This window comes from Lepus europaeus, chromosome 21, assembly GCF_033115175.1.
Source record: "Lepus europaeus isolate LE1 chromosome 21, mLepTim1.pri, whole genome shotgun sequence".
NCBI lineage: Eukaryota > Metazoa > Chordata > Mammalia > Lagomorpha > Leporidae > Lepus > Lepus europaeus.
The window spans coordinates 58,342,242-58,367,845 of NC_084847.1; the positions used below are offsets into that span (position 1 = coordinate 58,342,242).

Sequence of the window (25,604 nt, forward strand, 5' to 3'; positions counted from 1 at the left end):
TCTGCGCTAAGGAAGCATCCAGGATGGCAGCCTGTTTTCTGGCTTGGGAGGTTGGGGGAGCGTCCATCTGGTTTCCAAAGACAGGGGACATAGGTGGAGACGCAGAGTTGGTGGGAGGTTCGGATTTGAACTTCTTAACCGTGACGCATCGCTGGGGCATGGATGCCGAACGGCAGGAGCAGAGGAAATGACTTCAAGGCATCTGCAGCCGGCGTCAGGACATCGGGGCTGAGTGACCTCCGGATTCCACAATGAGGATATCCTCACAGGCCCTGGGACAGCCCTGGTAGAGAAACCGGTGGCAAGGAGAGAGGATGTTTCCAAGCAGTTCAGCACGAAGGTGCTACAGAAAACGATAAGGTGGTGACGGAACTGAGACAAAGTTGTTTCCTGCTGACGGAGGAACCAGGGGGTGAGTAACAGCTCAGGAGGCCGGCCTCTGGGCACGTCTCGTGCATTTGTGCATGGGGTTTAGCCTCGGTCAGGGGAGGACAGCACGCAGCTCAGGGGTGGGCATGGGCGGGGAAGAGAGGGGAGAGGGGAGAGAAGAGACCTCAACTCGGGGGAGATCTGGCAGCCTTTAGGGCAGAGCAAAATGCAGGTGGCTTGAGATGTTTGGAGAAAGAGAGACTTCAACAAGGGATTCAGCAGACATCTTTCCACCTGACTTTCACATAAGCCTTTAATCTTCGCAACAATCCCCATGTGGTAAAGCACATGTTTTTCCATTTGACTGAAGCGAGGCTCAGATGATTTAAATGATTTGCCCAGGCTGCCTGGCCAGTGAGAGGCGGGGCTGGGGTTTGAACCTGCGTCTCCTGATGCAAAGTGTTGCTTCTGCTTTAGGGGTAAGTGAGACAAAGATTGTCCATGCTGCATCACGAAAACTTAGTGGAGGGGATCTTAAAGAGCATCTTGTTTTAAAGTGGAAATTTGATGTAAAATAAAACAAAACTGCCTTCAATTCCTTTGGGAACAGACCATGGACATAGGGATGCCCACAGCTGGAGAGGAGGACTGGGGTTGGCCTCAGCACACTGTTCCTGCTATTGTTATGGGTGAAAAGGTAGTAGAGAAAGATGATCTCGGTTCATTGTCTCACGTGGAAGAGCCCTCAGAAGTGTAGGATGGGTAACTTGTTTCTACAGTAACCTGGGGGCTCAGAAGAGTGGATTCACCACTACCTTGCTATTCTCATGATAGGATTGGAAGCTCCCAAGGAGTGGGGTTTTTGGTTTTTGGTGTTTGGTAAAGGCAGCTTTTGGGGGAAAACATGCAGCGGGATTTAGCACCTTGATCCTGCTGAAGGTAACTTTTGAGAGAAGCAAGCATTGTGCACCCTCTTAGAGGGACTCTGCTTTCCCATTTTCCATAGGGACAAAGGTGCTTGTTAACCCATCTGACTCCACACTGTCACCTGTGTGAGAATCTGGTGCCTCTGTGCCATCCCTCCAGGTCGTTTCCTCTGGCGAAGCACTCATCACTTAGACTGCACTGTGAGTCCATCCAAATGCCACCCCAACTCCCCAGTGCCCCGAAGAGCACGTAGGATGGTGTTCAGAACAAACAGTTGTTGGACGTATAGATGGAAACGTGTACGGACTGGGTGATCATCTAGCTCCTTCGTTAACCAGCAGAAAAACATTGAATAAACCAGAATCCCATCCAAAACGTGACATAAAACATCGTCTTACTATGCTCACAGGTTCCAGGAATCAGAAATTCAACCAGAACCTGCAGGGAAAGGGCTGGACTCATCTGGAACTTCACTCACGTGTCAGGTAGCTGGGCTGGGATGGCTTCAGACGGGGCTCAGCGGGGACTGGTAACCAGAGTGCATTTATGTGGCTTCTCCAAGTGGCTGGAGCTTCCGTACAACACGATGAGGAACGAGGAATTCCCTGGGGACTTGGAGAACCACCACCACCACCACCACCACCACCACCACCACCACCACCACCACCCCACCCCCCCTCGGAGGAAGGAACTCCTGCAGGGCCCTGGATCCCTGCATTGCAGGCTGATGAGTCCAGACTACAAACCAAAGCCCACCTCATACACCAGCACTTCCATTAGGTCAGGGCTACGGGCTGAACTGTGTCCCCCCAAAACTCACATGTTGAAGTCCTAAGTCTCAATACACTATTGCATTTGGAGATGGGGCCTTTATAAAGATGGTCACATCCAAATGATGCCACTGGGTTGGGTCCTCACACAATCTGACTGTGTTCCTATCAGAAGAGATCAGAACACAGATGACCCAGGGAGACGACCATGTAAGGACACAGGGAGAAAACACCATCCCCAAGCCCAGGAAAGAGGCCTCAGTGGAGACCAGCCCTGCTCACCCTCCAGATTGGTGAGAAAGTCCACGGCCGATGTTTATGTCACCCAGTCTGTGGTGTTTAGTCATGGCAGGCCTAGCAGACTGGCAGCGGGGAGCCCGCTAACCACGTGGGCACAATCCCAGCTACTGCCGGGGTGAAGGGTACAGCACCTGCCATTCTCACTGAGTGACATCCCTGTGCCTCTGGCTTTCCAGGGTTGTGTGGCTGTTTACTTTATAGCAATTAACCACCCATTTTCTGTCTAATAGTTCATGTTCCACTCACCTCTGGGGCTTAGGATTCTTGGAGAGAAATTTAGGGTTTTGTGCGTGGTTTTTGCCTTTTTCTCTTCTGTGTTGTATTCAGTTAGGAAGTGATGTGGACAGCTGATCCACGCCATCATTTTTGGAAATTTCTGATTGAAGTAGGATGGCAGGACCACATCGGGACTGTGGAGAGTGATTTGTAGATCTATCTATCTATCTACACATACACATACTTATGTATACATATGTGAGTGAAAAGTCTCAAGAAAGTACACTTCAAATTATATTTTAGTGGTAAGAGTATATCCTTAAAATAACTGAAAAATAACTGAAAATGTGAAAGTTCTGTGTATAGGAACGATTGTCTCTGAGTGGCAGTAATGGGAAAATACTAGAAACAAACTAAATATGTAAGATTAGGAATGATTAAACTTCACAGTGTGTATGTATCATGGAATGCTACACTATCATTAAATTTGTGTTTTTAAAGGATTCTTAGTTGCATGAGAAAATGGTCAAGAGAGTGTTAGAGTAGGGGAACATGTGTATGCCCCTTTCTCTTATAAAACATGGAGTACGTGGGCATACATTGGAAGGGGGATGGGTCAAAGGAGAGATGAGAACAATTATGTGTCTCTCAAGACTCTTTTTTTTTAAGGAGTAAAGAAATAAAAAGTGACCAGAAGGAAACGCTTCCTAATATTAATGGTAGTTGTTGCTGTACAGAATTGTAGATGAATTTTTTCTTTAAAATTTTTCTGCACTTCTAAGAATTCGAAGATGAGTGCATTCCACATTGTCAAAAATAAAAAGTAAACTATAAAAGGTAACATCTTAACATGCGGGTGGCACTAGCAGCTGTCTTCCCCCAGGTGCGGCTGAACACACCTTGTCCGTCTCATGTTGAGTGACATTTGGGATTTTTAGGAATGCTGCCTCTCCCTAGCCTTCCTTCCCTTTCTCCTTCTTCTACCGACTTCTCCTCCAAGACGACACTGCAGCTGAGGCAGCCCCTGGCCCAGCTGGCTCTGTATGCTGCTGACAGTGGCACCAAAGAGCATTTGGTGGGAGGAGAAGGCATCACAAACTTTAGGAGCTATTAGGGGCTTCCAGAACCATCTAGTTCAACATAGCTGTTGATCCCGCCGTCAGCCGGAAAAGCAAGGCACGGACAGCACAACCCATCCCAGTTTGCCATAATAAGCCATTATGGGTCTTTCAACCATGAAGTTGTCTGATTCATTTCTGAAGCAATTTGTATTTTCAGGTCTGTGCCATTTCCATAAATCTGCTGCCCACTGCGTGAAGCACAGGATGGGGGCATAGGGTTTAACAGCAACACATGTGAGCAGAGCCTGCGGGCGGCTCCCTGGCTGCCTGTGAGCTCTGTGGGGTTAGCAATGGGTGATGGAGAGCCCCGGCTAATATCAGGCAATGCTGTGTGCAGACGTGGGCTTTGCTGGCCAGTGCTGGGCAGGTGTTCAGTTGCTGGAGCAATGCCTTCAGTTTGTTATGAAGCAGCCCAAGAGGCATTGACCACAAGCTCAAGCAAGTCTCAAGTGGAATGGATGGCAGAACAAAGGGTATGTTGACTGAAACGGGGAAGACCTGAAGTAACTCTGGGGGCCTTTGTAAAATGCCCAGCTGTGTGGATGCTACCAGGCTTCATTGCAGAACCGCACCAGCGCCCTATCCAGTGGCCATTTGAATTCAGTGTCAGGGAGAACTTTCTAGCAATTGAAGGATTCTCTGATAAGCAGCTCTGAAAGGCAGTGAAACTGGCGCCATGGCTTAGGCCTGCGCCGCAGCTCAACAGGCTAATCCTCTGCCTGCAGCGCCGGCACCCCGGGTTCTAGTCCCGGTCGGGGCGCCGGATTCTGTCCCGGTTGCTCCTCTTCCAGGCCAGCTCTCTGCTGTGGCCCGGGAGTGCAGTGGAGGATGGCCCAAGTGCTTGGGCCCTGCACCCGCATGGGAGACCAGGAGAAGCACCTGGCTCCTGCCATCGGAACAGCGCAGCACACCAACCGCAATGGCCATTGGAGGGTGAACCAACGGAAGGGAGGCTTTTCTCTCTGTCTCTCTCTCTGTCTCACTGTCCACTCTGCCTGTCAAAAAAACAAAAAGGCAGTGAGTTCCCTAGCAGGGGGCAAACAGAGACCAAACATCCAGTTCTCAGGACTGTGGTGGAGGGGAGAAAGCAGAGGGCTGGAGGCAGAAGACTGGACTCAGCACATTAGGATCCCTCTTTTGTGTTCTGTCTAGCTCTGAGGTTTTTTTAATTTTACTTATCAGTACTGTGTCTTATCCATAAAAAAGACTTGTACACAAATGTCCACAGTAGTTTTATTCATTATAGACCCAAGCTTGAAACAACTGAAATAGTAGATAATAATAGATAAATGAATAAACAAATTGTACCATGGTCCAAAATGAGGTAATATACAGTAATGAAAAAGATGTAGCTACTGATATGTACAGCACCAGGAATGAACCTCAAAAATATGACACTGAGCAAAAACCAAACAGAAAAGCCAGACATGAAAATTGGGTACCAGTGCTGGAGCAGCAAGTTAATCTGTAGTGATGAAAAGCAGACCACTGTGTAGCAGCTGTTGGCCTGTGGTTAGGATGCCTGGATCCCAGGTTGGAGGGACTGCTGGATTCTGGGCTCTAACTCCTGACTCCAGCTTGCTACTAATGGAGACTTTGACCACAGTGGTGGCTCAAGTAACTAGGCTCCTGCCTCTCCCTTGGGAGGCCTGGATTGTGTTCCCAGTTCCTGGCTTTGGCCTGGCCCAGTCTGTCCATGTGGGCACTTGGACAGTGAGCAGCAGATAGGAACTCTATATTTATCATCTTTTGTGTGTGTGTGCATCTGTGTGTATATATGTGTGCTTCGCAAAAAAAAAAATTTCTTTAAATGCAAATCAGTGGCTCCTCAAGGAATTGGGTCAGAGTGATTAACTTTAGAGGGGCATGAAGGAACTTTCATGGGTTGATGGACATGGTCTACAATTAATAATGATGTTGGTTACACGGATGTACACATTTGCCGAGGCTCTTGGAACTGTACTCCCCACAGGTGTATTTAACAGTATGCAAATCTTACCCAAAAAGCTGATTTTTAAGAATCCCATGCTTCATACTCAGAAAGATTCAAGGTGGCCTCCATTCGCTTGAAAGGATTTTTTAAACACCATTGGCGGCTTCGTCTTTCCAAGGTTCTGATTCGGTGAGCCAGGTCCTGTTTACCTCTCTACTTTCTTTCTTTCTTTTTTCTTTTTTTTTTTTTTTTTTTTTTGACAGAGTGGACACTGAGAGAGAGGGACAGAGAGAAAGGTCTTCCTTTACCATTGGTTCACCCTCCAATGGCGCTGCGGCCTGTGCACCGCGCTGATCCGAAGCCAGGAGCCAGGTGCTTCTCCTGGTCTCCCATGGGGTGCAGGGCCCAAGCACTTGGGTCATCCTCCACTGCACTCCTGGGCCATAGCAGAGAGCTGGCCTGGAAGAGGGGCAACCGGGACAGAATCCGGCGCCCCGACCGGGACTAGAACCTGGTGTGCTGGCGCCACAGTTGGAGGATTAGCCTGTTGAGCCACGGCGCCAGCCACCTCTACTTTCAAGGTTTTCTATGTGCTCCTTTGCCTGTTTCACTGGTCCTCATTCCAGACTGAGGAGCCCAGCTTTCTGGACATGGCGCCTCCCTCCCCTGGCTGACTTGGCATCTTTCCATCTCCCTGTGTCTGTCTTGAAACACACAGACTTGATCCAATCATGCATCCCATTAATCATGAGTGAGTGCCCGCATGGAAGACACCACTTGCAAATATTAAAGTGTTCCACAGAGATCTGAGCAGGAAACTCAGGGCAGCGAGGGGTGAGTGTGGTTGGAGAATATAGAGAAGAAGGGGTGCTGGGGGCTCACAAGGTGGTGGGGAAGACACAATCGAAAGCCCAGAGTTGTGAAGTGGGATGGGGGAAGTTAAGAGGCACCCTCAGGACAGGAGATAGGGAGAGAATGGCAGACATTTCCTAACTTCAAAAAGCAGTGGGAAAATGAACTCCATCCCTCAATGACCAATGCCCGTTTCTGGAAGGGTCCGGCATCCACTGTTAACCCGGCTGAGGTGGTCCAGCGGGAGTGCCCGTGCCTCTTCTGACCTTCCCTTGGGTCATGCTGATGTCTCCAGCCCATGTTTCCTCGTATGTATGCCCAGAGTTTGCCCCAGTGAAGCTCACCTGCTGCTTCCCCGCCACATGCTCAGCCCTGATGACCTCCGACATCTGTCTCCACCGCCCTGGCGTCCCGCCAGCCAGGAAGGTGCAAGGTCACGTGTTCAGTTGCAGACTCTGCTGGATACACTTTCTTCTGGATCATTTGCAAAATCCTTACGAGGGACCATTTCTGGGGTTCCTGGCCGGGGTCCCCAAGCGGAGGCCGCTCCTTCCAGAGCTGCCCCTTTCTTCCTGTTCTCCCTGCATCTGTGGTATTTTCTCATCCACTTCATCAGCCCACGCTGTCTGCCCCATACCATGCCAGCTAAAGCTTTAAAAATGGATCTGGGTGCAGGAATTTGTCAGGGCTCTTTGAACATCTAAAATATGATTTCTGTACATTTCCTCTGGACCATGGTTTACTCCCTAAAAGACCTGTCATCCACCCTTACCAAAATAATGATGCCTTTCTCCCAGAATCCTTCACATCCCTGGGTGCTGCATGGCCTCTGTGTGTATTTGTCCGTCACCACCTCACCAAGGGCAGAAGCAACCTTCACTCGGCTGTACCCAGGGTTCCTGCTGGAAGTCCTCCCTTTAACCATCCTCTGGTGCAGGGGGCCCACAGTTACCAATGCCCTTTGTCCTCACCATGGATCTCTGCGGGCACCGAACATCTGCAGCATGACGAGGACCAGGCAAGTTGCTGACAAACTCCCTGTTGATTGAGGGTATTTTGATCAACAAAACCTTTCTTGCAAATTAATTCCACAAGTATTTATTTATTTGAAAATTGGAGAGACACAGAGAGAAATTGATTCCATCTGCTGGTTTACTTGCCCAATGACTACAACAGTCAGATCTGGGCCAGGCTGAAGCCAGGAGCCAGGGACTCCTTCAGAGTCTTCCATGTGGGTGGCAAGGACCCAAGCACTTGGGCCATCACCCACTGCCTTCCCAGGCACATTAGCAGGGAGCTAGAACATAAGCAGAGCTGCTGGCACTCTGAAAAGGTGATAGGGGAGACAGATGTTGCAAGTGAAAGGCAACTTAACCCACTGTGCCCCAGTGCCAGCCCCCACAAGTATTTATTATAATACCTACTCTTACTAGGTCCTTTTCCAGCTCCTTAGACTCTATCAAAGAACCAAACAAAGCTCCCAGGCTAGGGAGAGACAAAGTATGCCTAATAAATACATGGCAGTCAAGGGAGATATGGGTGATGGGGGGAAAAGGTTGAGTAAGGAAGGCAGGTTATCTGCACTGGGTGAGGCATGGGGTTGAGACACAGGGCGCATCAGTGGCAGGTGGGGCTGTTCCAGGCACAGGAAATAGCACTGAAAATTGAGCCTTTTCCAGAAGGTTCCAGGAGCAGCAAGCAAGAGGTTGAAGACCACAAGTCCCCGGGAGGAATGCTTGCCAGGCCGCAGTAAGGACTTCGGCCTCAGCAGCACATGGTGGTGATTTGAATGAGGGAGAGCCAGGATCCAAAGGACGTGTTAAATCATCCTCCGTGTCTACGAGGTGACAGGGAAGCCCACTGTTTGAAGGGAAGAGGAAGCGTGTGCCACCAGTGATGTGACCTCAGACTCCTGATGGTCTACAGAGCCCCGTCTTGCACAAAACCTGCCAATGTCAAACCATCAAAGACACAGGATGGAAAGCCGTGTGGTTCTCCTTAGTATCACAGGGGGAGCTTTAGAAGCAGGGACCCTCGGCCAGTTGAGTCAGAAGCTGGGAGTCTGATATTTCGGACCTAGAGTCGTGCCTCACACCAGCTCCACAGACAAACCCAGCAGTGAGGAACTGGCTCAGCTACCAACTGGCTGTGGGACCTGGGCCAGTCACTTCCCCACCACGATCCTTAATAAGGGGTCTTGGAAAAAGTCCACAGAAAATGTGAGTCATGAAAAAAGCCATGCGTGGATTTCAAAAAAGTTTTGTACCAACACAAGCTTACCTTGTAATTCTATTTTCCCACAAATTTCAAGTCCCCTTGTTGGTTCCTCCTCTACGAACGAGGAGCTGAGGAGTACGCTGTCTGCTTCAAGGGTGCTGAGCTCAACACCGGCCAGGATGTTTTGTGATGGGAACAAGCTCTGTTGTTGCCGATCCGTAGCAGATTTCTTTTTTTTTTTTTTTTTTTTTTTTTTTTTTTTTTTTTGACAGGCAGAGTGGACAGTGAGAGAGAGAGAGAGAGAGAGACAGAAAGGTCTTCCTTTGCTGTTGGTTCACCCTCCAATGGCCGCCGCGGTAGCGCACTGCGGCCGGTGCACCACGCTGATCCGATGGCAGGAGCCAGGTGCTTATCCTGGTCTCCCATGGGGTGCAGAGCCCAAACACTTGGGCCATCCTCCACTGCACTCCCTGGCCACAGCAGAGAGCTGGCCTGGAAGAGGGGCAACCGGGACAGGATCGGTGCCCCGACCGGGACAAGAACCCGGTGTGCCGGCGCCGCAAAGCGGAGGATTAGCCTGTTGAGCCACGGCGCCGGCAGATTTCTTAACCTGAGAGCTTGTCCATTTCATTTCCGAAGCAGGACTCAGGACAAGGTTTTCGCCTTTCTTCTTGGAGCACTTAGTTTCCTTGCCTCACCTGGTTGTGACTTGCGTACCTGGGTCAGCTTTCCCTAAGACGTGGGGAGTTGCTTACAAGCAATCTGTAAGCCTTCAGCTTTCAACCTTGGCACCAATAGGGCTCCTGGCTCGCTGGCTCCCAGGGATATTTGTTACATGAGGGTGTGAGGGTTTGACCTGTAGAGGCTCAAGCGATACAGGCTGCATTGTGCCTTGAGCAAAGGAGGTCCCCTCCCAACACTTCTTTTGCATCACATTGATGTGGAAGGCTCAAGAAGCCAGGCAGGTCCGGATGAAATGTCAGCCATGTGATATGTCAGAGGAAATGGCTTGTTCCTTTTGCACCACTGTCCAGTTAGCGAGGGGCTGTTGTTATAGCAATGGATGCGTCTTTTGCTCAGTGAACATTTATTGAGTTCCTACCTCTGTATGTATCAGAGAGTTTGAGTGTCAGAGGGTAAGTCCCTTTTCTCAGAGAACTTGGAGGTGAAAAGAGAAGACACACAGAGAAACAATGGATTATAATACGGATGATCTTTCTGCTATCGCCACTCAACCAATAAAGGTTATACTAGAAGAGTTTAAAAAGAACCATTTATTACAGTAGATTTTCTAAACGTAAAACGGGAGAAAGCCAGCTGCTGTGGGTTCAGTATGTGATGAATATTGATGAGTCTTCTGTTACAAGCCAGGCGGAAAGTCTTGCAGTTTTGTTTAAGAAAACAATTGGAATAACAGAATCTCCCCCGTCCAATGAGACATTAGGTAGGCAGAGAACAGACAAATCGGACAAAGCTGGGTTCCCTGAGTATACCCTAAAGCCAGGAGCCTGGGGTAACATGTAGAAGCCTAACATAGTTGGCAACTCAGAGACCTGGTGGCCCGGTAACAGTGTGATGGGCTCCTAGGACAAGAACTACACAAGGAGGCCAGGATCATGGAGGGAGGAACCTGCCTGGAGAGGGATGGAGAAAATAGCGGTGGGGCACCTGGCTTTACCCCTCAACAGGGTGAGCTGAGAATCCCAGGATTGGAAACTCCATCTCATGTAATAACAACCTTTGTTGCATTCACTACTGGTGCCTCTCCCCATGCTGCCGTGGCCCACAGGGAGATGACAGAGTGCAGAGAAACGTTGATTGGCACCAGTGAAGTGATCAAAAGGGTCCTGGCATCGCTGTTGACAGAAGCCATCCATTACCCACTACCTGGCCACGGCAGGACCAACAGCTCGCTGAGCGGAAAGGGCCCAGTGGCTGTGAAGAACAATGGCTTTTTTAATTTAATTTTCAAATTTACAGAGCAGTTAAGAGAAAGGTACCACACACACATACACACACACACAAGTAGGCTTCTAAACGTTCATTGCAAAATATTCATTATCTTTTAATTCAATTTTTCTATGAATTTCTCAAAGCCCTCTTCTACCTTTTCCCCACTGTTAGCAGTGTAGCAGCACTGGCATCAACTCTGTGGTGAACAGTGTTAACAGCTCACCATTTTCCCTCTCCCTCTCTTGCTTCTTAATGACTCCATCACCCCTAACTACTTCACCAGGCATCCCCTAAAACTAGGGACCTTCTTGTCTTTAATACTATACAGGGCATTGCTGTTCATGTCTGACTGATAATAGCTGTGATGTCAATATCACACCTATTCGCGTGAACATTAACCCAGTCCTCTAATATAGCCTCCCAAATGTTTTGTTTTGCTTGAACCCAGCTACAATCAAGGTTTCCTTGTAGCGTTAGGTTGTCAGAGCTTGTTAGACCCCTTTATTCTAGAACAGTTCCCCACCTCTTTTTGCTTGTTTGTTTTCATGACATTGTTTTTTAAGAGTCTGTGGCCAGGTACCTGCAGAATATCCCACTCTCTGGATTGGCTGATTGGTTCAGGTTAAATACTTGTTAAGAACACGGTGGATACAACCTTCTCGGTGTATCATATTGATGAGGGAGGGGACACACAGTGTCCAGTTCTTTCACCCCTGGGAGAAGGACTTTGATCCCTTGGGTAAGGTGGCATAAAGGTCGTGCTGGGCTGATTCTCTGACGCTTTCCAGACAGGTAAATGGGCCAAGACCCTGGCCTTGATGAAGGATCGATGAGGGGACCAGGGAGCCTTGAAGAAAAGGCACCAAAAAGCCAACAAGGGAACAACAACAACAAGATGTGAGTGCCTACTGTCTGCAAGGGACATGGTTCATCATTGCGCGGAGTATCTCCCTTGATCCAGACAGCTACCGTGTTCATGGGTCAATGCTCCGTGTTTTACTGACCAGGGTCACATGGTGAGTTGGTGGCAAAGCCAGCATCCCAAGCCCAGATATTTGACTCTTTTAGCATCAAGTTACACCCCCTCCTAACCACAGAACAAGTGCAGTGTCTCAGAGGAAAGCACACCCAGGGTGCAGCTCTCCTAGTTACCCTGCTGTGTCTAGAAGGATAATACAGTTCAAGGCTGGCTTTGGAAATACGTGAAGAAGGCGTGAAAAAGAGTGGCTCGCCGCAGGAAAAAGAGGATTATCTGAAGACAACTTACTGGATGAACAGTGCCTCATTACAGAAGAATGTGCGGAACTTATTGATTTGCTTTAGTCAAGTCATTTTTAACCTCTTCGAGCCTCAGTTTCTCATTTTTCATCTGGGCTTATCGAACCTCAGGGCAGATGCTAATCCAGGGTCTTATGGGAATTGAGGCTTATTCAATCTGGTGGCCTCTGTTGGGGGGGGCACTATTAATACAATCAGATACAAAAGTGAATATTTATTTAGAATGAGAAAAACCCACCATAAATAGCATTTTAAAAATCGATACATCACAAAATCCAAGCCGGGGCGGGGTGGGGGGGGGCGTCCATGCAAGTAAAGGATTTTTCTTTTGTAAAATTTGTTTATTTATTTGATAGTCATAGTTACAGATAGAGAGAGGGAGAGACAGAGGTAAAGAGAGATCTTCTGTCTGCTGGTTCACCACCCAAATGGCCACAACAGCCAGGCCAAAGTCAGAAGCTTCCTCTGGTTTTCTCACGTGGGTGCAGGGGTCCAAGCACTTAGACCCGTCCTCTGCTGCTTTCCCATGCACATCAGCAGGGAGTGGATCAGAACTGGAGCAGCCGGGACTCAAACCAGCACCACACAGGGAATTGGCACTGCAGGCCGTGGCTTTAACCCACAGTGCCACAGCATTGGCCCCAAGTAAGGGATCTCTGTTAGCCTCTCAGGAAGTCCACCCACAGCCAGGAGTCCAGCTTGCGATCTCCCTCTCAGGTGAGACGCCCATTCCAGCAACAGTCTGTGCACCTGACCACCCTCCTTATCAGCCGTCCCACCACCTACAAGGGGCCATGGTCTCCCACCCGGCCAGTTGCAGCTGACCTCCTTGCTTCCCTCCTGGCCCCTCCACAAGTCTGTTCTTCACACAGGTTCCATAAAGATCTCCCTAAGAAAGGGTAACGAGATTATGCCATTCCCTGTCTCAGCCCTCCAGCGGCTCTCAGACCTCTGTCCACTCCGGAAGCCACTGGCTGCACACGACTGCTGGGCACTTGAAATATGTCTCATGCACCAGAGGAAGTCACTTTTAACTTAATTTTCATTAATTCAAATACTGATGACTAATTTTGTTACTGGCAAACTTTTAAGTATGTTTGGAACAACCTGGTTATGTAAACTTATGGTTTCACCACACATTGAAGAAATCTAAATACTGCTCGGCTATTTCTGATAAAAATTTAGTACTTTTGAGTTGAAAAATCTGTAAGTGTAAAATATACACCAGATTGTGAAGAAATAATACCCAGGGGCCAGCACTGTGGCACAGTGGGTAAAGCTGCTACCTTTGGGGCCGGCACTGTGGAGTAGTGGGTTAAAGCCCTGGCCTGAAGCCCCGGCATCCCATATGGGCGCCAGTTCTAGTCCCGGCTGCTCCTCTTCCGATCTAGTTCTCTGATGTGGCCTGGAAAAGCAGTAGAAGATGGCCCAAGTCCTTGGGCCCCTGCACCCACATGGGAGACCCGAAAGAAGCTCCTGGCTTCGCATCGGCGCAGCTCCGGCTGTTGTGGCTATCTGGGGAGTGAACCAGCAGATGGAAGACCTCTCTCTGTCTCTACCTCTCTCTGTAACTCTGTCTTTCAAATAATTAAAAATAAATCTTTTTTTTTTTTTAAAAAAAAAAGCTGCTGCCTTTGATGCTGGCATCCCACATGGGTGCCAGTCTGAGTCCCGGCTGCTCCACTTCCAATCCAGCTCCCTGCAAATGACCTGGGAAAAGCAGCAGAAGACGGCCCAAGTGCTTGAGCCTTTGCACCCATGCAGGAGGCCTGGATGAAGCTCCTAGCTCCTGACTTCAGCTTGGTTCAGCCCTGGCTATTGCAGCCATCTGGAGAGTGAGCCACTGGATAGAAGATTCTCTCTCTCTTTCTCTCTCTCCTCCCCCCTTTCTCTCTAACTTTCAAATAAACAAATAATTCTGAAAAGAAAAGAAAAAATAGTACCTCAAAAGAAGAATTTAAAATATCTCATATTTTTTACATTGATTGTATCTTGAAATGTTGACATTCTGGACATATTAGTTAAAAAATATTATTTAAGACACCCATTCCCTTTTACTGTTTCTTAAAAGGAGCCATTAGAAAATTTTTAACTGCAGGCATGGCTCCTGTTCTGTTTCTCACAGGCAACACTGACTTAGAGTTCCCTCCAATGGTCCCCTTTAGGAGCTGGTTCTTCTCTATCTGTGTCTGCGAAGCCATGGCTAACGATTACCTGTACAGCTGTCCAGGTGTTTCCCAAACAGTGGTGTTCCGTGGTAATTAGTCTGCCGGAGGAGCGTCTTCTTCTGATTAACTTGAAGGCCCCGAACGGGCTGGTGGCTGCCCAGACTCGCCCTTCACGTCTCGCGATCCAATTGGCCTCGCTTCCTTAGCTTATGCCAAGGTGTTTCCTGCTCAGGATCTGCGGACTTGCAGCATCTCCCTGGGATACTCTTCCCATTGCCTTACTCCCTGACTTCATTCAGCTCTCGGGTTGAATGGAAACCCTTCAGAAAAGACTTCCACATGCACCTGTCACCTGTCGAAAATGGTCCCTGAGCCCCTGGACATTCCATTTGCCCTTCCTAAGCCTTGCCGCTGCCTGCACTTACAGCAGGGACTTATCCACTCCACATCCCCCACTGGAACATGAACTCATGTAGCAAGAGCTCTGTCTTATCACTGGCATATTCCCAGCACCAAAACCAGTAACTGGCACGTAGTGGGGTTGTTCACCGAATGAGGAATCCTGTCTTAAAGGGTGGCTGACAGCACTTAGAGAAGCAGGCACAGGATGTGAAAGTGCTTTGTGAATAGTCTGAATCACTGAAAGAAAGGAAAAGCATTGTCCACACAGAAGCGGAGAATCCTCTGAGGCACAGCCAGACGTAACTGGGCTGCCAACACTTTGCCTTGGAGCCTTCGAGAGCCTCTCAAACCGATCTCATGAGAAGAGACCCTTTCATGATATCACAGAGGAGAGACTCAGCAGGAAACTCAGCTGGGGGCTGGGTTGAACTGGACTGGTTGCAGTCAATAGGATCTCAACTCACACTAGCTCGTGCCAACAGAAAGGATGTATTGGCTCATGTAACCAGAAAGGCTGGGGATGGAGCTGCAGGGGTAACAGCTGCCGATTCTCATTCTCTGTGCGTCAGTCTTACCTGCTCCAAACATGCCGTCTCTATTAAAGAAGCAAGAAAAGACCAGAAAGGACCTAGGATGGTCTGTAAGATGACAGGGTCTCCCCTCCAGGCTCCGCTTGAAAAACACTCATGCCAATCCCTGTGACCTGATTTCCATGATGGGCGGTCTGCTTGCCTTGCCCAAAGAGGGAGAAAGTGGCACTGGCCAGGCAAGCTCTGCAGGTGGGTGTGGTGGAGCCAGGACTTCAGCCAGGTCACCTGGCCCTGAAGCTGATACCCTAACCACAAAGCAGAGTGAGAGGTCAGCATCCTACCGCAAGAGCAAAGCCCAGCTCCTCCTCCTCGGGGGCTCACTTTGTTTTTGAAAAGGATGGCCTGGCTAGCAGATGCACCCTGCAGAGGCAAGGACCAGCAGAGAAGAACTAATGGATCGAATGGATGCCTCGCCTGGGTCCACAGAGATTATTTGAATAGCTTCTCTGGCAGACAGGTGCTAGATCAAGCCTTGGTCAATAGCAGGGTGTTCTAGGCCAGATTGGAAAGAAGTAAGTGCAGATCAATCTCTGTGAGCAGATGGCGTCCACCTGAGAGAGTGGCAGGAGCTCATGGATGAAATGAGGATGGTTGCTTGGCAGGAGTGTGGGACCTGTCAACGCGAACAGCCGCAGCGCTGGAGTGGATGTCAGCTCACAGATGTGACCCCGGCCGTGTGAGCGCCACAGAGGGGACTGGGGAATTACAGCTCAGCTGAGCCAGCTCTCAGCCTCCATCTGCACCAGGCTGGTGGCTGCCGACATAAAAAACAGTCCACCAGGCGGGGAATGCATGGGTGTGGGAGCGAGAGCAGCCACACCGGTGCTGCCCAGAGAAATCACACTTGACGGCTATGCTGGAGTCCTCTGTGGCCCAAGGCGGGGAGTCATGTGTGTACGAGAGGAAACCGATGGCTCCAATTTCCATGGGGGTAATGTACAGCAAGCAGCCGATACATCTGCAAAGGAGTCGGCTTTCTGAGTCACACCGTCTTGGCTCACATCCCGGCTCGGCCACCAACTTAGACTGTGGGAACCTGAGTTGGTCGCGAAGCATCCTGAGCTTCTGTGTCCTCCCCTATGAAACGAGGCTGCTGACAGCTCACTTCAAACACTGCTTTGAGCCTTAGAAGTAATAGGAAAAGTACCTGGGGGTAGCAGGTAGGTAGTAATTGGTGGTCGGTGTTGTTGACCACATCTGGACCCAGTACGTTCCCCAGTTGCCTTCTAAAGAACCCATAGCCGGGGCGCCAGATTCTGTCCCGGTTGCCCCTCTTCCAGGCCAGCTCTCTGCTATGGCCCAGGAAGCCAGTGGAGGATGGCCCAAGTCCTTGGGCCCTGCACCTGCATGGAAGACCAGGAGAAGCACCTGGCTCCTGGCTTTGGATCAGCACAGTGTGCCAGCCGCAGCGTCATTGGAGGGTGAACCAATGGTAAAGGAAGACCTTTCTCTCTGTCTCTCTCTCACTGTCCACTCTGCCTGTCAAAAAAAAAAAAAAAAAGAACCCATAGGCCTCCAGGGTCAGATCCCTTGGGGCCAACGTGGAGGTCAGGTAACCAGGCGCCAGGCCCCCTGCTCTGTTTTCCCCAGATAGTCCTGTTTGTAATTATTTTCTTCAAAAGATCCTTTTGGATGAAAGATGTAGCCTGGTGGGTCTCATCTATCCACTTACCTTCCATCCCACCCTCTCTGCTTGTGGGGGTCATTAACATAGTTAATGATCATTCTGCTTAAAATTAGCACAAGTTCATTTGCTTCTAGTTCTATCGCCCTAAGGACTATGAAGCATCTGGACCTTTTATTTATTTGTTTATTTGAAAGGCAGAATGACAGACAGAGGGAGAGAGGAGGGGTTTGGGGAGGGAGAGAAAGAGAAAGAGAGAGATCGAGAGAGCTACCTGCTTATTCAGTTCCCAAATGGCCACACAGCCAGATCTGTGCCAAGATGAAGCCAGGAGTCAGGAACTCCATCCAGGTCTCCCACATGTGTGTCCAAGCACTTGGGCTGTCTTCTGCTTCCCTAGCAGAGAGCTGGAGAGGAAGAGGAGCAGCTGGGACTTGAACTGGCACTGCAATCTGGGAAGACAGTGTCACCAACGGCGGCTTAACCTGCTGCTCCACAGCACCACTGCACATCTCCACAGTTAGCGCAGTGGCTGAGAGCGTGAGCTCTGGAGCCAGGCTGTCTGGACCCGATTCCTTTTTTGGCTATGTCGCCTTCAGCAAGTCCCTTCACAGTTCTGTGCCTCGATTTCTTCATTGTAAAATAGGGGTGGTCATAGCAATAATACTTGGCTTACACAGATGACCTGAAGACTGAGCAATTAACACATGCAAACCACTAAGAATGGTGCCTTGCAGTGTTAACTGTTGCTGTCATCACCACAACCACTGACATCACCATCAACATCATTTTCATCATCATCACCATTGCCAACACAACCACCATCATCATCTTCGTTACCACTACTACCAACGTTATCGTCACCAGCATCATCTTCATTATCATCACCCTCATCACCTCCCCCACCACCGTCATTATCACCAACATCACCCTCATCACCTCCCTCACCACCGTCATTATCACCAACATCACCCTCATCACCTCCCTCACCACCCTCATTATCACCAACATCATCATCACCACCACCACCACCACCACCACCGTCATTATCACCAACATCACCCTCATCACCTCCCCCACCACCGTCATTATCACCAACATCATCATCACCACCACCACCGTCATTATCACCAACATCACCCTCATCACCTCCCCCACCACCCTCATTATCACCAACATCACCCTCATCACCTCCCCCACCACCCTCATTATCACCAACATCACCCTCATCACCTCCCTCACCACCGTCATTATCACCAACATCACCCTCATCACCTCCCTCACCACCCTCATTATCACCAACATCATCACTACCACCACCACCACCACCACCACCACCGTCATTATCACCAACATCACCCTCATCACCTCCCCCACCACCGTCATTATCACCAACATCACCCTCATCACCTCCCCCACCACCGTCATTATCACCAACATCACCCTCATCACCTCCCCCACCACCGTCATTATCACCAACATCATCATCACCACCACTGTCAGCATCATTACTGCTGCCACAGAGAAGCCTGAAAATGTCTCTGGGCCTCCAGGAAAGAACAAAGAATAACAGTCGCCCTGACTTTGTGCAGGAAACCACAAGCTAGAGGCCAGGGCCCTGGCTCAGGAGAGGATGGGAAAGGAAGGCACGGGGTGACCTGTGAAAGCTACTCTCCCCCAGAGCCTGTATCTGAAGCCAGCTCTGCAGACTGACAGGTGACCTAGGCAGGAAGGGCTGTTTCCTCTGTTGCACCTGTCACGCCTTTAAGGAATTTGGAAATAACTGAGCTGCCAACCAGTTGAGCTGGGGCGGTTTTGACACACTCAAGGAATGACAGACCAGGACAAATGCCAGCAATGAAGGACAGAGCCTCTTCCAGACAGGGGGGTGTCGGGAGCGGGACTGCTGAAGTGTCCGAGCTGGCCCCAGCTTCCTTTAATATTGTTTTAAAATAGCTGCAGGAGGTGGGGTGTGGAGAGCACAGCAAGCCCTGGGTCTCCAGATGAAAAGGACAAGAAAAGGGAAATTGATGACACGAAAACAGGAAGATCTTAAGACCCTGTGCAGGTGAGCTGGAAGGAGGGAGATGCATCGAAGGTAAGCAGGTTCAAGGTGACACACTTTACAAAATGAGAGCTTTTAGAGAGCGCCCCTGAGCACATCACCGGCTTCGCACATCACCAAGAAGAACAGTAAAAACAAAATTGGACATTAACCTCCCTAGCGTCTTTTCCCCCCAACTCCCTGTGTTTGGGGGCTGCTCTGAGCCCCAGCTCCGTGAGGCGCAGTCGCGTCAAGCCTGGGAACAGATGAACCGGGGGGAGGATGGTTCCAGGGGGAGCCTGTCTCAGCTGAGTGGGCCATCTGGCTTGTTCAAGTGCTGATGGCCTTGTTACCTTTCAGAGGATGACCTACAGAGAGGATAAAAGCCATAATGCTGCTATCAATTCCCAAGAGGCCCTATCAACTCAAGTGGTAGATGACTGTGTTTTTCTCTCCAGAAAGCTTGTGTGCCATCAGGGTCCCCCATGGCCAGTGGCAATATTTGTGAGCCACAAATGCTTGGGATGAGCTGGTTATAAGGCCACTTCCTATTTCTTATGCCCTACAGTTCAGCGTCCACGATCGATGTCCCTGTGTGAGCTCATTGCCTGGATGGCCTGAAAGGACTCTCTGGCCAGCTGGCTCTCCCAAATGAGCTCATTCTGTCTTTTCCACTCCTCCATTCTCTTCCATGAGGCTGAGTTTAAGAGCCAAGCTGATTTGGCTTTTAAACAGTATTATGTGTCATCTAAATACATACATTTCACTGGGGGAAACGTGCTAAATATGATATTCCCGTGAGTCACCCAACAGCTGTGCTGGCCCTGCAGTGCGAACCTGCATCCCGTCGTCACAACGCTTGCAGAAGAGTAGAGCAAGGTCACGTTTCAGGATGGGTGACCCCAGGAGGAGCAGGGGAGGCCACCTCCTGGCCTTCCGAGGGGACCTTCAGGATCGCGAAGAAAGAACATCCGCCAAAAAGAGCCGCACCCACACAAAATTTGGCCAAGGTCCAAGGAGCTCATGATGGATTTGGAATTAATAGAGAGAAGGGAAGACAGGCAAAGTGGAGCTATTCCGTCTCTCTTTGCTTTGGTTCCCTACTCTGGGTGTGAAAGGGAAATCAAACCCTACACCCTTCCCAGCCACCACCGTCGCCAAGGGCTAGGGATCTTGGGTTCGCACACAAGTGAGCTAATATTTGCAAAGCCACTCGGTAAAATCAAGGGTGCCATGGGAAGCACTCCGTCGTCATTATTATCACATAAATGACCGCTTAGGATGGTGGCTGTCTCTCTCCCTGATGTGATGGCGTCGGGGGACTGGGAGGAAGGAGGAAAGGGCCTGGGAAGAGAGAAGGTCGCACTGCAGGTTTTTGACTTTCAAATGTCAGAGGGTCTTAGAGGAACGCTTTGCTATAGCCTGCCATAGTCAATGAATTCAAAATTCAGGAGGCAGAAAGATAAAAAAAGAGTCCATTTCATTTTACTTTCCCCGGATGACAATTTAGCTCCGCATTTCCATAACCTAATTAATGGGAGGCCACCCATGTCACTGTGGAGGAAGGCGCACTGTATATTACCATATTTCCCTGCTGAGCCCTACTGAGGGCAGAATTTGGGAAGGAATCCTTAAATCACGCTAATAGATTGCCTATTTTCTGGAAACACATCTTGAGACCACCCCCAAGGGACAGCCAACAGTCAAAAGGTGTAAGGATAATATTCTCCATTGTTTAGAGGGTTTTTGTGGGAGATTATCCTAACAGAGCTGTCACCTTTAAATCTTAATCCTTTTTTTTTTTTTTTTTAACTAGTTTCACATTTTCAGAAGTCCAAGAATGCCTCTGGCCAAGGTGGCCTAAGGACATTTCCAAAGGAACAGGCAATCAAGAGAATGAGTCTTAGAAGCAAGGATGCCCTTTGTGGTGCAACTGTCCCCATAGCCCTAGCTTTGATGTTTGCCCTCACACCTCGGAAGCATGGCAGCCGTGGGTCTTGTGCCGAGGATCCCAAGTGGAACGTGCTGTCTTCTAATAAAAATCCGAAATTAAATCCTTGTGTCCTTTGATAACATCTTTCAAAAGCAAAATTGCCTGCTCAATTATCCAGACAGCACTTTTTGCCTATACAGAGAAAAATGGCACGCAACAGAGTTAATACACTTAATATTAGATTTTCAGAGGCATGTACCATACAATATCTGTGTTAGTGGAATTAATTGAGTTGTGCTTACCAAGAAATTATTAAATTATTATATTGCTGGTTGAACAGGTGACATAATAAAATAACATTGTCTTTTTTTTAAAAAAAAGTCATATTTATTGCCGGGCGATAGGAAGAAATCAAGAGAGCAGTGGAAACCATTACTGAGAAGGCTTGAACAACCACAATTTACTGCAAAGAGATAAAAACCAAACACCTCAGCCATATTACGGCCATAATTGTCTGCAGTTTACCCATCTTGTAAAATAAACGGATCATGAAATGTGAGAGCACGCTTCAAAACATACCTAGAAGGTGTTAGAGTGATTATGCGTGGGCTTGCCTGACTTCCCTGCAAATTGTTTGTATTTCAGTGGGAAGTGGAAAGGTATTAATTAGCAGTGATTCTGACAAGATGGGAGTCCACGGGCTTTGGCTGGGAGAGTACTCGTCGAAGGGGCCTGCAAGCTTTCAGGGGGACTGGATGTCTTGCGTCTCAGCTGTGAATGGCATTTCGTTGTCTGCTAATCCCTCCCACGGCCACACATTTGCAGATCTGAGATCTGATGCCTGTGTGCGTGGCTCAAGTTGTAACACGGAGCTTTCCTCTCCCAACTCCAGGTGGCAAAGACAAAAGCTGGGCTGCGGAGCTGGCCCCAGGGAGCTGCAGGCCGAGGCTCAGGACAGCGGCCACCGTGCCAGCTGTCTTTTACCGCGCTCGAGGCGCTGGCGCTGAGACAAAATCCGACTCCACGCTCTCTTCCCTTCCTTCCCGGCTCTCCGCGCCGAGCGTTTGCCACCAGCAGGCCCTGCAGCCACGGTAATTTATCGCTTTCCACCGTTCCCCTTGGCTGCATCCCCAAGCCCAGCAACTCCCCCTCTTCTGGAAGACTCCATAACTCAGCCGGCATCTAATCAGCATCTTGCTGCTCTCCCATCCTTCCCTGCTCTGGAGCCGTGATTCTTTCTCCTTCCCCAGTGGAAGGCGACTCCCAGCACAGGTGATCCTGCAGTGAACCCACCACACCTCAGCCTCTCTGCTGAGAGGAGCTCCAGGATCCCCCCCACACACACACACACGCAGACAGCCAGTCAGCTTCGCCCGGCCACAGACCTGGCCGCCGTCTCTCGCTCAACGTGTGAGCCCATGGGTTCCACTCACAGACACAACTGTTGTGCTCTTTCCTGAGACTTTTTGGGGTTTCTGGAGGATTTGTGATGTCCTCTTGTCCAGGCACAAAGAGGGCCACAGGGAAGAGCTTCCTTGGCCAAGCCGGGAGCAGGCTGGCAGCATCTGGGCAAAGGGGTCTGGTGCCAAAGGCCGACAGTCATCCTTGGTAATCTGTCTTGCCCACCACTGATGGAGTCCCCCGCACTGGGGAACGCCCCCACCACTGCGGCTACAGCAGCAGGACAGTGTGGAAATGAAAGATGGGTCTTTTCTAGTGTCTGCTAGTACTAACTGATAGAATAAAAAAAGGGAGAGAATGATCCAACATGGGAAGGGGGACACACAGCAGACGCATAGAAAGGCAGATGCCCTAAATAGCCCTCTGGCCTCAGAATCAGCCCTTAAGGCATTCGGATCTGGCTGAAGAGCCCATGAGAGTATTGTAGGCATGGAAAGCCAAGACACTCTGGAAAAAGAAAGAAAAAAAAAAAGAAGAAGAAGACCTAAATGAAAGATCTCTGTGAGTGAGATCCCAGTGGAAAGAATGGGACCATCAAAGAAGGAGGTACCTTTCTCTGAAGGGAGGAGAGAACTTCCACTTTGACTATGACCCTATCGGAATAAGATCAAAGTCAGCGAACTCAAAAGGCTTCCATTGCCTTGGCAACTCATGACTAGAGCCTAGGGAGATTACTGACGCCATGAACAGGAGTGTCAAATTGTTAAGTCAACAACAGGAGTCACCGTGTACTTACTTCTCATGTGGGATCTGTCCTTAATGCGTTGTCCAATGTGAAGTAATGCTATAACTAGTACTGAAACAGTATTTTACACTTTGTGTTTCTGTGTGGGTGCAAACTGATGAAATCTCTACTTAATATATACTAAATCGATCTTCTGTATATAAAGATAATTGAAAATGAATCTTGATGTGAATGGAATGGGAGAGGGAGCAGGAGATAGGAGGGGTGTGAGTGGGAGGGAAGTTATGGGGGGGAGGGAAGCCATTGTAATCCATAAACTGTACTTCGGAAATTTATATTTACTAAATAAAAGTTAAAAAAAAAAGATGGGCTTTTTGAAGTGGAATTCACCAAGCTCCGTGTTGTGTGTGTGTGTTCTTCATACCAGCTCACTTTTTTTTTTTTTTTTGGCAGTATGGATCAGAATTCATCAATCCCTTCATTTTGCAAAGGGAGTGCAAGAAATTGTGAGCTTTTGGCTGGAAGATGACTCGTCACTTATCATCCCCCACTCACGGGACAGGTAGTTGGGGCATAGCCATCATCACTCTGCACACAAGAAACAGATCTCATGTCAGGAAATAAAGCTTTTTAAAATGTATTTATTTGTATTCCTTTGAAAGGCAAAGCATCAGGGGCAGGAAGGAGAAAGAGGGGGAGAGAGAGAGGGATTCCATCTGCTAAGTTACTCCCCGGAGATGAACCAGGCCAAAGCCAGGAGCCAGGAACTCTATCTGTGTCTCCCAGGCGGGTGGCAGGAGCCAGAGTACTGTCACCCACTGTCTTCCCAGGTGCATTAGCAGGCAGCTGACCTGAAGTGGAAATGGAACTCAATCCCAGGCGCTCCGGCATGTGGCAGGGGCATCCCAAGTGCAGCTTACCCCACTGCACCACAGTGCCCACCCTGTTGGGATATTTTCAAACGGCTGCATTGTCCAGCGCAGCTCAGAGACCTCACCAACCTGTGGCTGTCGTCTGTGCCACATACAATCACGTATCTCAGCATTTAGTGATAATAGTCGTAAAGCAACGTGCAGGAGCTAGCGTTAAGAAACCCTGGTAGGAGTCATAGAGGATGTTAGGGCAATGAAGCCACTCTGTGTGATCCAGCAATGGAGGCTCCCTTGTGTAAAAACACGTGTGCAGAAGGCACCACACCAGGAGGGGGACCTAACTCACAGCATGGACTTGGGTCATGATCACGTGTCAATAGAAGTCCGTCGGTTGTCACAAATGCCCCCTTCTGATGGGGCGAGAGTATTGACAACGTGGACTTTGGGTGGCCAGGGGATACCTGGGAAATCTCGGTATCTTTTGCACCCTTTCACTGTGAACATAAAACTATTCCTCATTCAAAAACAGTCTGTTAAAACAAACAAGCAAGCCAACATTGGGTCATCCCACCAAAAGTCCTTTATGGAATGAGACCAACTTAAAATACTTTTTAATTAGCTGTGTCATACCATTGAAGGGTATCTTTGTTCTTTTTCAGGGGGAGAAAGACAGCGGCAGCGAACAAGGGACAGAAACAAAGGGCACCTGCTATAGGCGAACCTGGGACACGTGTCTAAAAATAACACCTGCAGCTCCCTCTTCAGCTTTAATTATTTTAACACCCCTGGTGAGCTGTCTGTGAGCACGGATGGGAGCATCTCCAGAGCCTCTCTGGCAGCCCCTGACACTTGGTTTGTTACTTTATTTAAAGCTGACATCCAGCGAGGGAGGGAAGCAAGAAGCTGAGGTCCAGGAGGGACGTGGGGAACAACGGCACATCCACCTCCAGCTGTCGGCAGGATGCCAGCTCCCCAGACAGCACGGCTACAGAGGAGTCTGAAAAGCACCCCACGCTCAGACCTCCCACCCTGCCTTCTCTGCAGGACCCAGCTCTTCTGAGAGTGAAGGCAGAGCTCGTGTCTTTTCTGCGGCACCAGGAACACAGACTCCAGCGATGGCGACAGCAGTCGCAATAGCGGGTTTCTCTGCTGGGCCACTCCTGGAGAGAAGGCTTCTGGGATGCTGGATTCCGTACCCTGCTGTGGATGTAGTCACTTTCCGAATGGTCACCAAGCTACACCCTTGAGATCCGGTGACTCCCTCTATGTGAGCTACACCTCACAAAGTTTTGCCTTCCCACGATCTTTAGCTCACGTGCTATGAAAGATGTCAGGTGGAGTGGGTGTTTGGCACCATGGTGAAGATGCCACTTGGGGTGCCTCCTCCTATATGAAGGCACCTGTGTTCAAGTCCTCAGTCGCTTTCCCACCCAGCCTCCTGCTAACACACAGATCAAGGACTTGGGTCCCTGGCAACCCCGTTGGAGACCTGGATGGAGTTCTGGGCTCCTGGCTTTGACTGGCCCAGCCCCAGCTGTTGTGGGCATTGGAAGACTGGAGCAGTGGTGGGAAGATCTCTCTGCCTTTTTTTTTTTTTTTAAGATTTTTTTTTTTATTTGAAAATCAAAGAGAGAGAGAGAGAGCGCTTCCATTCACTGGTTCACACCCCAGAAAGTCACAACAGCCAGGGCTGGGCCATGCTGAAGCCAGGAGCTTCTTCCAGGTCTCCCATGTGGGTGGCAAGAGCCCACACAGTTGGGCTATTTCTGTTGCTTTTCCCAGGCTGTTAGCAGGCAGCTGGATCAGAGGTGGAGCAGCCAGGACTCAAACCAACGCCCTTGGCTGGGATGCCTGCATCGCAAGTGGTGGCTTTGCCCACTATGCTACAA

At 49.5% G+C, this 25,604-nt stretch overlaps 1 long non-coding RNA gene across 3 annotated transcripts; it reads left to right on the forward strand.

Annotated features, from left to right (window-relative positions):
* On the forward strand, window positions 1-24,441 carry LOC133750883 (uncharacterized). 3 transcript variants are annotated; one of them, XR_009864737.1, is made up of 5 exons: window positions 1-412; window positions 1,456-1,781; window positions 11,447-11,555; window positions 23,297-23,405; window positions 24,375-24,441. It is a non-coding gene; the product is annotated as an uncharacterized LOC133750883 (long non-coding RNA). The 3 variants fall into 3 exon arrangements; XR_009864738.1 differs by lacking the exons at window positions 23,297-23,405; window positions 24,375-24,441 and adding an exon at window positions 13,562-14,128 and having other exon boundaries at window positions 1,376-1,781; XR_009864736.1 differs by lacking the exons at window positions 23,297-23,405; window positions 24,375-24,441 and adding an exon at window positions 13,562-14,126.
* Window positions 24,442-25,604: the final 1,163 nt, after the last annotated feature.